Source organism: Protopterus annectens, chromosome 10.part0 (genome assembly GCF_019279795.1).
Source record: "Protopterus annectens isolate FY-2018-M chromosome 10.part0, PAN1.0, whole genome shotgun sequence".
In the NCBI taxonomy this organism is placed as follows: Eukaryota; Metazoa; Chordata; order Ceratodontiformes; family Protopteridae; genus Protopterus; species Protopterus annectens.
This window is the reverse complement of record NC_056744.1, coordinates 635,400,430-635,415,446: the sequence shown is the minus strand read 5'-3', so window position 1 is coordinate 635,415,446 and position 15,017 is coordinate 635,400,430. Positions and strand designations below refer to the sequence as shown.

The following is a 15,017-nucleotide window of genomic DNA, read 5'->3' as shown; positions in this document are numbered from 1 at the left end:
AAGTTAGTATCCTGTTTATAGTTAAATTACTATATTAGGATTTGTTATACCTAAATTTTAACTAGTATTTCTTACTATCAAACAAATGTTATCAACCATCATTTATAACTGTCAATCAAGTTTTATGAAGGGCCGACGAATAATAGATCAGACAGTAACTATTAACAAATTACAAATCTTCAGGAACAAATTCTAATTCAAACATTTTGCAACTTTCTGCTATGCTTCTAGTAATGGAAAATCTTGGCTTTCCAGATACATTTATAAACCAAATTAAATTAATAAATAAAAACTTTTGTCACATGTCTATCAATAAATAAAGCTGTCTCTGAATCTATTACCACTAATAATGGGGTGAGAAAAGGATGCCTTCTTTCTTTTTTTATTTAATCTATACATAGAAAACTATTTTTCCCATTAATCCGTGATATATTTCATTATCTCCCTTCCTGTTGTTGTTATTGTGACACCCATGCCCTGGCCCAGCAATCAAGGAGCCTCAATCCTCACCACTAACACCAGGGATATCGTCCCCTAGAAGAGGAAAGGATAACTAATACACACAGTAAAGTACAATTTCTCTTAAGTGCACACAGAGATCACAGTCAGTCTGGGGCTGATTGCTCCCTTGCTCTCCAGGTCCCCAGTAAGACTTCCCACTGGCACAGCTATAGGGTCCAGATCTCAGCCTAGCTGGCAAGCTAACCTCCAGTACCCTGTCTGTGCAACCAGTGCTTCGTGTCCCTGCCCAGGTAACTGACACACACCCACACTTTGAGATAAGTATTTATACAACTTCACAGACACTCCTGGGAAAGGCTGACACCAATTCTCCAGCTGTGCCCCTTTACCCAGACTATACGGTAGTAATTACTGTCACCACCAGATTAATATAATTATCAGCTACCCAAAGACCCTTGAAAGGGTGTCCAATTATTACTGTGCAATATTATTTTCCAATTGGTAATGTGACTATTCAGTCTAAGGCTTATTAGAGTGGCCTATTACAATGAACTCTATAAATATGCAATGTACTCTAGAGCTTATCTCTACACAAACCAGCCACAGGTAAAGGTTTTTAAAATATTTAATAATAAATAATTAAAACACAAGACAATACTACTACACCATAGAGACATCTAAGAGTTCAGAGATCACACAGAAACTTAAAATAATACAGTAGGACAGGTCTGATGTCAAAGAAAAACACTTAATCTAACTTTCTAATCATTAGCTATTCTTAAGAGAAATCACAGTGCTATAATCTTACTTACATACATGAAGCATAAAGCAGTGCAGGGTTAGATGTCCAAGATCAAAATGCTTTTTAGTCTCTCACTCAACAATAGTTTATAAACACTAACCAACAGCTCTCTAAGGCCCTCCCAAATTACATCATTTTGACATTTAGTCTGGAGTCCCCAGGCCACAAACTGCATTATTTAGCAAGCTAACACATGCTCAGGAGACTACAACAATAAAAGGCATTTCACATATACAGTCTAGCAGAAACAAGAGCAATAAAGCACCTTCCACATGTAAATTCTGGCCCTTAACTTTAACCTTAAAACAATGGGCCTGAAACCTTTATACAGACTCACTGGAGCCGACTTGTAAAACATCAAAGAGATTCATAAGATCTTTTCAACTTTAAAAGACACATTTGAAATGCTTGGCTTGGTTTTCCTTACAGCAGATGGCAATGTTGCAACAATCTTGAAGTTCCCATTTTACAGTGTTTTCTTTCATTTAAAAACACAAGCCTGTATTTTACATTTATTTATACAATTAATAGAATTATGTATCAAATTCTATTTGACTAGGCTGGCAGCCTTCACCCATCTTCCTCCAATCTTCACAGTTATAATACTCTGATAACAGTATTTGTAGATGACATAACCATATATTTTTCTAACCTTAACAGTGATCTTCCAAAACTAATAAACACCATCCAGTCCTTCTCTATAGTCTCTATAGTCTCTAGGTATAAATTAAACCTAGAAAAATTATCAATTTGTATAGTTCAACCAGATTATAAATTAATATAGTATGTCAAAAAAATAGGAACATAAAACAAACCTGTTCTTACTTAGGAGTAACATTTGATCAAGATTAAACTTAAAATATAATATTGAAAATTGCTGGACCAGAGTCCAAAGTGATATGCATAAATAGTCCAAAATTATTTTTTTTTCTCTCAAGTAGCACTTATTAAGATTAATGTTTTCCCCAAAATTCTATATCATATTAGAGCAATAAATCAATTCATCCCTCCTACATTTTTGAAATCTACAGGATCTGTTTTGTTAAATTTTTTTTGGTCTCCAAAATCACTTAGAATGAAATATGAAAAACCTACTTCATGCAAAAAAAAAAAAGAAGGCAGTATGGCCTTGTCTAACTTCAAATTTTACTATCTGGTAGCAGCTGTAAGTAGGCTATGGTCAGCTATAAACCTGAAATATGACATTTCCTGGCAACTATGTTGGATGAATATTTGGTATAGCATTATTAAATCATATCCATGCAATCCTTCTTTATTACCTCTCTTAAACAGTTCTAGTATTAAAAAGTTAAAAATACATACATTATTGGCTTGGGTCTACTTCATTTGATCAACAGACGATTTGATCGGAACTCATTTGATCGAAATGTCATTTGGTCGAAAACTAGTATTCAAGGCATAAAACTGAGATTTGTCCCCCTCCCCAATGTTGTGCGACCCTGGAGTTGGTATATATAGTTGGGGTGTGCGGGGAGTGCAGCCCCCCACATTGGGGGGTGTGGGGGTTAAGCCCCCACCTATTTTCATTTAAAATTTTTACTTTTTGTTTTCTTTTCTTCTTTTAAAGGAAACTATGTGGGGGTCTGCGCCCCCACACCCCCTAACTATATATACCAAACTCCAGGGTCGCACGACATTGGGGAGGGGGACAAATCCCAGTTTTATGCCTTGAATACTGGTTTTCGACCAAATGACATTTCGATGAAATGAGTTTCGATCAAATGGTCTGTCGATCAACTTAAGTAGACCCATTGGCTTATATGATAAATAGCTTTCGGAAACTTAGGAATGATTATACATGGAAAACTCCTATCATTTAATGTAACCAATAGAGAAAAAAACAAACATTCTGATTAATGATCAAATGTTTGATTTCACAGACTCTCCCAGTCAGATAAATAATACTACATGGGATTCGTTATAATGAAGTTACCCAAAAGAGTACTTATTGAAAACAAATGAGATTTTAACCTTAATAAAAATAAAATATGACTATTTAAATCAAAGACTCAGAAAGTTCCTAAATTAATTAGCTTCTTTGACACTTTACTCCAAGACAATGCTTTATCTGGGGGATATAAACTAGCCATGAACTATAAATATATGCATGATCATTTGTTTTAAAAATTCTGGTCTTTCTGTGATACTGAATGCTTTAATATTAGTTACAAACAAGAATCAATCATTGTCAGTCTGAAGATTATTCTTTTTAAAAAATATATTTTACTCATTTTATGATTTTAAACAATGTTTTTTCTTCCCCCAGCAGAAAAAAGGCAAAATAATTCCCATCAATAGGTAGCAACTGCACATCTCATCATACTATTGAATATGACACCTTCCACATTTTTGGCATTGTAAATTTTCAAGTCAATTTAGGGGAATTTTGAGGTCCAACATTTGCAATCAGTTATCTATGGTAAAAAGAGATCCAACTGCAGTTGATTATTGTACACGTCACATTTTCTAATGGCCATAAGGATAACCTGTTTATACTTATTACATGCTTTTCCTTTCTTAAATTATATGTAAATCAAAACTGGTTAAATCTAAACTCTACAATATGTGCAGAATTTATATATGTATATTGCAAAAGAGTGACCGAAAGCCCTTTAAATAATTCCTACTCATCATTTTAATAACAAAAAGCAAAAATATTAAGCAATGGAAGATACTGCTGAACATTAATAAATAATTCATTTTCTCTTGTGACTATTTGATGAAATAATTATTTTCCTTTTCTACTTGTCAGGGGTGTTGATAACATAAAAGAAAACCTTTTAGAGATGTCTCATGATTTTTAAATATTATCAAATAATAGGTATACACATATTATACATGGTTGATTTAGTCTGGTAGTATTTAGTTTACTTTTGTATTTGACTGTTTCTTTTATTTTATGTTTTTATTTTGTTTTGTTATTGTCTTTGAAAAAATTCAATAAATGTACTTGGAAAAAAAAAGGATTTGTTACGTTTAATAGACAAGTTGATAAGCCGAGTAAAGCTGAAGGGGTTAATTAAAGGAGATGTGGAGTTGCAGTTTGCAGACAGCCACTTAATATTAAAGTCAGCAAGAATGAGAGTTTCTGGAACAATATGTGATGATTCCCATGATAGTATGTCTTCTGTAGTAGTTGTGTTATAACTGGGGGAATGACCAGAGCTATGCTGTAAAGAATCTTATGGACACTCAAGTTTAGGAAAGATGAAAGCATCTCAGCATTAGTATATTGGGATATTCTATGTGGTAGAAGGGCAGTGGAAGGTTGCAGGGTAGAGGATAGCTACCCACTCCTGCTTTTTTAGTTTTTTCTGTCTACTCTTAAGATATTATAACCAGGTAGGAGAATGCATTCATCTTTAATATCAGGTTTTCCCTACATTTCAGTAAATACTAGAGTGTCTGGTGAATGGATGACTATCTAAGAATGAATGTCATGTATCTAGTTGCAAAGACGCCTAGGGTTAATATTGAAAAATGTGAGTTCTAAACTGCAAATGTCATGATTTATTTTTTTGTCTGCATTACTAAACTGGATAAGAGGCATTGTAATATGTTGAAGTGAGTTAATCCTGTGTTTGGGTAAATATAGCCAGATCCTTGAAAAAGGAAATTGTTTATGGGAGTCAGAAGAGCTTACTTTTGATCTGAAAGGAGACTTTACAAATGCAGTGCTCACACATAGATATTTTTACTTAAATAGATGGGTATTAGTGAGGCTTTATTGGTTGCTGTATATAGAGAACACATTGAGGGCGGTCTCTGGTATTTTGTAAGCTACATTTCAGGTTGATGATGCATCTATGAGAAGTGAGTGGTGCTAGGAAATTAGATGAGTAGAAGTAACTGGAGAGAGCTTGCATGATGTAGGTGAGCATGGTAGTTGAGAGAGCTATGAAACTGGTGTTAAACTAGATGAGTGAGTTGAAACAATAGTGGTTAGAGTGGACTTGGGAAAGCAGTAGTGATGAGTAAGATTCCTGAGAGTTAATGGCAGATGAAGTTATTTTGGTAGTTTGGGGTAGTAGATATATTACCAATGTAATATAGATGGTTGTAATGGATACATTATATATAAGAAATGAGGGTATATAGGATTTAGGATGGCTGTCAGAAGTTGTAGAAGAAGCTTGTTGAGATTACTTGTAGAGTTGAGAAAAGATGTTATACCTACCCATCTCTCTCTCTCTTTATAGTTGCATCTGTATCTATAGCCTATCTCTTTATGTTATCTATAATTACATTTCTGTACACACACACACACACACACACACACACACACACACACACACACACACACACACACATATATATATATATATATATATATATATATATATATATATATATAGTTCCCCTTCATAATTGTGAAATACTGAAATCCCAAATTTCAGTATTTCGTGACCACAAAGGCAAATTTTTCAAATGTCGAAAGTGCATAATCAATTGAAATATTTCAAATTTGCGGTTATGGCTTTACATTATGTGATGTGCGCTGTTTGGTTTGGATGTTGTTCAGCGTAGTGTATAGATTTACATGGAATCTAAGGTAAGTCAGTGTTTTGTAAGGGTTTTGGGTGGGAGTTTGAGTGTATGTGAGAGTGTTTGTAAGTTGTATGTGTGGGTTAGGGTAGGAAGGTGAATGTATGCGTGTGTAATTGTTGGATGTGTTGGTGTTTGTCTACATGTGATGTGTGTTTGTGCATGTGTGTGTGTGCATGTGTGCGTGTGTGTGTGTGTGTGTGTGCGTGTGTGTGTGTGTGTGTGTGTGTGTGTGTGTGTGTGTGTGTGTGTGTGTGTGTGTGTGTGTGTGTGTACAGGTATAAAAAACATTTTAAGTGAAAATATTAAGTGTCATATATCCCGAAAAAGTACAAATATCACAATCCAGCTCTAACAAAGATGATAAACTAACTTGGCCAGATTTTAATGTGGAAACCAGTTAACATCCCTGTCAAGGTTGTTTTTCTGAATGTCTTTTCTGAGAAATCCTAGTGTCTGTCCTTCTGATTATGATGGACAAACATCATTTCCCACTTACTGATTACATTTTGGAACCTAAAGTATTTCATTCAGACCTATCTTGGTGGTAACATTTGGAAGGTGCACTGCAGGCTGGCTATTGGTCAACAGCTTCTTGTCAAATCTACAGCGAACCTAAATGGCAAAGTATAGTAACTGGGTAAAAGGCATTTTAAATTCTGTTACTAGGGACTATAATCCTCAATACATTTGCTGCTCAACTCTAGTATAATTTACAGTGAGACTAAATATGTTATGTCATTTTTAGGTGTTACTGATCATTGGCTTTTCTGAGGATTCTCATTTTGGCTTTTGGACATTTGTTTGCCAGCTTTACAGGAGTGGTTCTTGGGTTTTTGTCACTATCTTGCCAAGATCAATACTCTGGATTCCACTGTAATGACATCAGTATTGTCTTCCTGACCATTAAAATTACTACCCTATTAGGTCATAATTAAGTTGTTTTAACCGGTTTCTTTGTGGCTGAAGTATTAAACTGTCGTTATTACAATTCTTTTACATGCTAAAAATTTGTGACAGATGCTTGATTAACAATAGCCAGTCTAACCCAAACATAAGATTTTTGTTCACAAATCAATTTTCATATCCATTGTGAAAAGTGTAAAACTTGAATAGGCACAAAGTGGCTACATTTAAATGCAAATTATAGATTCATATTAATAAGAGCTAAATGATTTTGAACATGTACAAATTTTTTATATGTTTCTGAGGAATATCATTAGTGATATGACTGCTAACAGGATGAACTGCAACCATATTATATGTACAGCTTATGTCTTTTGTTAATCTTTCTGATCATAATAAATGCAACTTAACATAAACTCATGCCTTCAACATGTAGAAGTAATCCATTTTGCATATGACTGGATTCATTTGCAATTTATTTGTGCTTGTTCAATAGGAGATAATCTTCTATCTGAAGTCTATTTTCATAGGGTGCTGGGAAGAAAAATCCAAGAAGCATTTTGTGGTTCAGCTTACATTGATGGACCAACAGAACACATTTTCAGAAGCACTTGCATGTATGAATTAACAGGTCATCCATAGGAGAACAATGATCATTTTATTGTATTATTTTATTTTGTATTTATTGATCAAGATAGTCAATCTGAGCAGTTACCCCTGGTTTACATAGACTTGTTTGTATTGTGCTTTCCTCCAAAGGAAAATATTCATCTTTGCTGCTTGATTTCTTTTCAGCAAGTACATTGGGACTGTGTGGTGGGTTTTTTGTATAAGATTCCTAATTGTGGTTTAAGAAAGTTTCTCCTTTTCCACGCTGTTTTGATATATATATAACCAAACAAGGAGACCCTAGAACATATATATATATATATAAATAATCCAAGGAAACTTCTAAGGCTTAAAAGGTTGATTTAATATATATGGTTCCCCTTTATAATCTCAAAATACTGAAAGCTCGAACTTCAGTATCTCGAAACTTTAAAGTCAAACAGCCCACAATCCCGAAACACACAAACACGAAAAACTAAAATCCCGAACATTCACAAACCATACACCACACAACACGCACATGATTCAACCCAAAACACACAAACCACACAATCCTACACTACATCTATGCAGGGGGCAAGCCCCCCCCTGCAATCCCCATACTCCCCCTACTTATATATACTAGCTCTGAGATTGCACTAACAGTCAAGAAATGCATTACTCACACGCAGACAATCCACACTCCCTCGCACACATATCTCACACACACAAACACAACCTCCCTACCCTAACCCACATGCACAACTTACAATAACACTCACATACACTCACTTACCTTCACTTCCATAAAACATCCTGGCCAAACACTTCCCATCCCATTGCTGCACTACATAAGCACGGATTTGAGATATTTGAATTTGCGCTTATGCACTTTTGAGATTTTGCATTTTCGCCTTTACAGTCCCGAGATACTGAAATTCGAGCTTTCGGTATTTCGGGATTATAAAGGGGAACTATATATTAATAGGCCTTTGGGGTCCTGTATCCACCTGGTGCTGCACCCTGGTTTCCCAGTGAACATGTCCCCAAACTCCTGTAACACTCCTCGGATTTCTCGAACTTGGGGAGGAGATAGCTGCTGAGACATTGCTACCCCTTCCACTGAAGTGTCAGTCCAAGACTCACTGAGGAGATCAGTCACCAGATCTCCCTCAGATTCCTCCTGCAATCTACTGCAAATGCTCAGCACAAGGGCTGCCCTATCATGATAAGGTTTGATCATGTTAACATGGTACAATTTGTGCCCCTACCTCCTGCCTAGCAGTTCCACCATGTAGCTATCATTATTTACTTTTCTTACCACCTTGTAGGGTCCCAGCCAAACTGCTTGCAGTTTGTTGTGTCTGACAGGAATGAGAACCATTACCTGCTGCCCCACAGCATACTCTCTAGCTTGAGAATTCCTGTCATACCACACCCTTTTCTGTTGTTCGGCTTCTGCCAGGTTCTTCTGGGCCAAGCCCATGAGTTCCCTGAGTCTGGTCCTGAGGATTAGGGCATATGCCACAACAGACTCCTTGTGAGGTTCACACTCACCTTCCCACTCATCTCGAATTAAATCTAGAGATCCCCTCACCCTATTCCCATACAGCAACTCAAAGGGTGAAAAACCTATGGATTCCTGGGGAACCTCTCTGTAAGCAAACAACAGATGGGGCAAATATTTGTCCCAATCCCTCTTAAACTGGTCTGCAAATGCCTGTACCATGGACTTGATCGTAGAGTTTAACCTCTCAACCAGACCATTTGTCTGGGGATGGTAGGGGTGGTCTTCAGGTGCTTCACCCCACATTACTTCCACAGACAAGCCAGGATGTCTGACATGAAATTGGCACCGCTGTCAGTTAGTATTTCTTTTGGGAAACCTACCCTGCTGAAAATCTCTAACAAAGCATTTGCCACCTTTTCTGGCTCAATGGAGGACAGAGGCACTGCCTCAGGGTATTGTGAGGCCTAATCCACTACCACTAGGATGTACTTTTTCCCTGTGGAACTTGTGGTACTCAGAGACCCCACAATATCCATAGCTATCTTCTGAAATGGCTCCTCAATCACAGGCAAAGGCATCACAATAGCTCTCACCTTGTCTCCTGCCTTGCCTACCTTTTGGCACTGCTCATAGGTCCTCCAGTACCCTGTTACATCTCTGGAAATTCCAGGCCAATAGAAGTTCTGCATAATAAGTCTCTTTGTACATTTTATGTCCATATGACCTGTAAAGGGAATATCATGAGCTATGGCTAGAAGCACCAGATGGTAGGCTCTAGGCACTACCAACTGCTGTACTCTCTCAGCTTCTAGCCCTCCCTCAGGGGTCCACTCTCTGTACAGTAACCCTTTGTCCCACTATACAGAATCCCCCTTCCCTTGAGAATCAGGTGCCTTACCAGCTACCTGCCTCAGGTCTTGCAATGTAGGGTCTGAGAGCTGAGCCTGTCTCAACTCTCTCTTTGTAACCCTTCCCAGCTCCCCTTCCACAGGAAGTCTGGCATCCTCTGACAGTGGTGCCTCACTGTCTGCTTGGGTATTACTACTCACCTCTACCTTTGCAGTCACTCTGTCCAAAGGAACATCAGTACCCACACGCAGCTGTGGCTCACATTCAGTCTCACTGAAGTAACCACCTCGCCAGTCCTGGCTGCAAGTATGCAGTCTGGCTGCATCTCCCCAAGGCTATCAGACCTACATGCTTGTCTGCTAGCCTAACTGCTTGTAACTGCAGAAGCACATGGTACTGCCTCATCCAAATCCTTCCCTATCAGGGCATCTGCAGGATGGTAGTTCGGTACCCCTGTTGTCTCAAGACAACCTGTTATTGGCATTTTGTCTTTCCCACTTACTGGCTCTTTCACTTTTGGTTCCCTACCTTGCCTCCATGGACTTCTGTATGCCACATGGCCCCACTGATTGCATTCAAAGCATTTAACCCTAGGTCCTGGATGTGTACCTTGACTAGTGGCTTCCCCTGCTACTGGCAGATTCTGTTGGGGCAATCTGTGCTGCCCACCATGGGTTCCTTTAGACCCATGAGCAGTACTGGGGGTCCCGTTCCTGTGCAGGGATGCCCTGCTTGCTAGGTATAGGTCTCCTTTCTTCTGAAGTAGCACATTGTCTATCAGCTAACCAGATCCTCATGTCCTCAGGCAAAGTGCTAAGAGCGTGTTTCCTCACCGAAAGGTCTGCCAGCCCTTCAAACATGGTGACCTGACATCCACTCACCCACCTATAAAAATAAGTGCTCATTTCAGCAACATATTCACACACACACACTTTCATCTGCCTTGCGTCTATGCTCATGAAACTTTTTCCTATACATTTTAGGTGTTAGTTTAAACAATTCTAACAATTAATTCTTAACCATAGTATAATTAAAACAGTCAATATCAGACATTTTAGACAACACAGTTACAGCTTTACCATGGAGTAAGGGGGTCAGGAACTGTATGCAGAACCTTTGGTCAACATCATACTGTTTACATACCCTCTCAAACATATGAATTAAACTATCAAAATTATCCCTCTCTTTAAAATGCAGAAGAAATTTACTGACCTTTTTATTGCTTCTGGGGCCCAGTTACTCCCTTCCCCATTACCTCCATGACTCTGGTGAAGAGTCAGCATCTCCTTCTCATGCTGCATCTGCCTCTCCTTTTCCTCACCTTCCAGGTGTAGTGGTTTCTGATTCTCCTCAGCCTGCAGATGTCTCTATTTCCATACACCTGGCCTCCAACTCAAGTCTCATTAGCTCCAGATGGATTTTTAAGTCCTCTGCAGAAAGGTTGACCTGTCCATTTTCTGAGGGTGGTATATCTCCACTGCCAGTCTTATCGTCCTCCTGGTTGCTGTTTTGTGATGCAGCTGTGACCAAAGCTGTAATCATGTCTGCCTTAGTCAGGTTTCCATGCACCAGTCCCCTAGCCTGGCACATCTCAGTCAACTGGCTCCTTGTCAGCTTCCCGTACTCCTCTGCTGACATGCTGCCTGCTCTCCCTGACTAACTAAGCTAACAAAAGAAATAAAGCAATTGTGATCTGAAGTCTGAGTATTCACTGCATGGCTGATTTAGAGTACAAAACACCTTCAGTGGTCACTGTACACAAGCTACAGGAATTCACTCTACCCACACCACTACAAGCCAATTAGTATTTGCCAACCAATTAGTATGTGGTGTGGATATCCCACCACTGCCAAACAATTAATATGTGACACCCGTGCACTGGCCCAGCAATCAAGAAGCCTCAATCCTCACCACTAACACCAGTGATGGGCATGCATATAGGGAGAGGATAATAAATACACACACAGTAAAGTACAATTTCCCTTAAGAGCACACAGAGATCTCAGTCAGGGCTGGTTTCTCTCTTTCTCTACAGGTCCCCAATAAGACTCCCCACTGGCACAGCTATAGGGTCCAGATCTCAGCCTAGTGGGCAAGCTAAAGCCTGCAGCACCCTCTGTGTCCAACCAGTGCTTTGTGTCCCTGCCCAAGTAGCTGACACACACACACACTTTGAGATAAGAGTTTATACAACCACACAATCACAGACACTCCTGGGGAAGGCTGGCACAGGTTCTCCAGCTGTGCCTCTTAACCCAGAGTATACAGTAGAAAACACTGCCACCACCCAGCTAATATTTATCAGCTACTCAAAGGCCCTTATGAAAGGGTGTACAATTATACTGTGCAATATTATTATCCAAATGGTAAGTGCAACCAGTCAAGACTTATTTGGAGTGACTTGGTACAGTATCACTATATAACTGTACACAAAATAGCCACAGTTGAAAGGTTTAAAAATATTTAATAATAAATTAAAAAAAAACAGAAGACAATACTTCTTACTACACAATGCTAGTCAAGAGTTCAGAGATCACAGAGAAATACTTAAAATAATACAGTAGAAATGTTCTGACATCACAGAAAAAACAAACTAGTCTAATCTTCCTATTTCCTAGCTATCTATATCTAAGAGAAAACACAGTCCAAAAATCTTACTTACATATAGGCACAGGCAGAGTGGTGAGTTGGATGTTCTCAAGACAAATGTTCAAATGCTCTCCTTCTTTCTGTCCTTAAATTGATAACACAGTGCCACTGATTCATTTCATTTTACATAATTTATTTCTGGTTCCCAGGCTAACAGACTCTCGGAGGTTAATAGCCCTTTTGCCTGCAGCTGGCAATTGACTTATCAGCTTTGTTACAGCAGAGTGCATTGTTACATTTTTGCAGTTCCACATTTAACACCATCTTTTTCCCATTTAAGAGAACAAGCCTGTGGCTTATATTAATATTTACAAATGACAGAATTATCTAAAAAATTCTGTCTGGCTAGGCTGGCAGCCTTCACCTATCTTCACACCTTAAATTATCAGGGACAAATGTTGGGTTTATTATGTGATAAATCTGTGTCTTTAAATGAAGTAAACATTGTGTATATAGCTATTAGCATAGCATTAGATTATTTCTGTTTGTTTGATCAGATTTTACAGGATTTACATGAGTTCCTGGGATTTATCTTATTTTTGTCTAATGAACCCATGAATCATGTAAAATATGCATGAACGGCTGAATAAATTTTTAAGTTTAACATCTATAAATTTAGCCAAAGGTTCAGTTATTGATCCCACAGATGCTACCACTGGACATAGAGGGGGGTTATGTTAGTGTGGAGCTTCAGAATACCAACAACTCTGGTTATGACAGCATCACTTACCATCAAGAACTCATGTAAATCCTATGAAATCTGATCAAACAAAAAGAATTCATCTAATGCTATTCTAATACCTCTATACGGAATGTTTACTTCATTTAAAGACACAGATTTATACACTGAAGTATCACATAATAAACCCAATATCCGGCCCTGATAATCTAAGGTGTACATTATAATTAAACCACCGCCCTTGTCAGGATGCATACATCTAATCTCAGTGTCCTGGGTAATAGATGTTAATGTGTTTTGCAATGAATACTATAAACAGTGTTTGGGGGCAGCAATGGGTGCTATTTGCACCCTGGTGTTGGCTAATGGGGTTTTATTGAGGTGGGAACTAACTTGCCTTTTCCAACTGCCTTTATTTAAGTTTTGTAAAGCCTATTATAGGTATTTAGATGATTTGTTAACATTATGGGAAGGTAGCATAGACCAATTTAATGAACTTATGGGACAGGTGCAGTTGAGTACTGATTTCTCTGAATTTATGCATCATATAAATACTACTGAAATTACGTATCCGGATATTCAAATTTCACGTCCCATGGTTGATAATTTTGCAACAAGGATATACAGAAAGCCTACCGATTGTAATTTGTACTTGCTCTACTCCAGTTGTCATCCTTACCACCAAAAAAAGGGGATAGTGAAAAGCTAGTTTATAAGGGTGTCGAGGCTTACATCAGACGATAGTGTTTGTTATGAGGAATTTATTTCCCTAAAAAAGATGTTCTTAGAATGAAATTACCCCATTTTACTGGTGTAAGAGGTAGCAGAACAAGTATAGAACCAGCATGAAGATAATTATGGTTCAGTTATCAAAAAAGGTTTTAATAATAGCGGGAATAGGCAGTTTAGTAATGAACCCACCCTTAGATTTACACACAAATATGGTGCTTCATTACTCTTTGGATGCAAAAGAGATACAAAATATAATTCTGAAAAACTGGTTTATTATCGACAGTGATGAGGGTACACATAGGTTTAAAGATGTTAAACTGTCATTCACCTTTAAAAGCAGGAGTAATTTTAAGAAAATGTTAGAAAATAAACCCACTAGTAATTTAAATGACTTCCCAAAAAGTTCTAGATGGGGATGGTGTAAACAATGTAGTTATATAGAGTGTAATTATGAGGGTTGGCTATATGATGAAATTAGAGAATATGCCAAAGGTGGCAGGTTTAACTGCCTTACTGAAAGAGTGATTTATTTTACCGTCTGCACAAAATGCCTTGGATTTTATATTGGGAAGACCAATAAAGCTTTTAAGAAGTGTATTTATCAACACATTTATAGTAGTCAGCATAATGATAACAAAAGTGCACTAGCCAGACACTTGTTAATGTATACTTGCTGCAAAAAATTTAAGTTCTTTATTGTTGAACAAGTAAATGTGGCAGCATACTGTGGTGATTGGAAAAATAAGTTATTACGAAGGGAGATGTTTTGGCAGCTAAGATTTAATGCAATAGTATTTCTCGGCTTAAATGAAACTATTTCTATAGTCAGTGAATTGAAGGATAGATCATTGAAGGTTTAATTAATACTGTATATAGTGATTTTTTTGGTACATTCAACATGTTTACATGATGTTATAGTACATTCCAATTTTGTTGTATTTATTCTTTTAAATGTATAATTTTATGATTGGTTTATTTTAGGGGTGTATCTGTTTTTAATTGTAAATATTGCTCAGCTGTATGGAAGGACATGGTTCTGATGATGTTATTATGTGATTGACGAAAGCACTAAACCATACCACATTATTTTATGTACTCTATAATAATAATAAAGTCTGAGCAGTTGAAAAAATGACAGGAGTTGACTGTATCAGTCAGAAAATAACACAAAAAAAATAACTGATGATATAAACTTTCTAGTCATTCTGTAGCAGTCCGAATTTAACGAATGCCTTCTTAAGTCCTTCTATGCAAATGACTGTTTATTGATGAAT

At 37.5% G+C, this 15,017-nt stretch overlaps 1 protein-coding gene across 2 annotated transcripts in view; it reads left to right on the top strand.

Moving 5' to 3' along the window:
* The window catches only part of GLIS1 (GLIS family zinc finger 1), a 1,802,806-nt gene that overhangs the window by 1,203,988 nt on the left and 583,801 nt on the right, over nt 1–15,017 (top strand). The gene's annotated exons all lie outside the window — the stretch shown is intronic.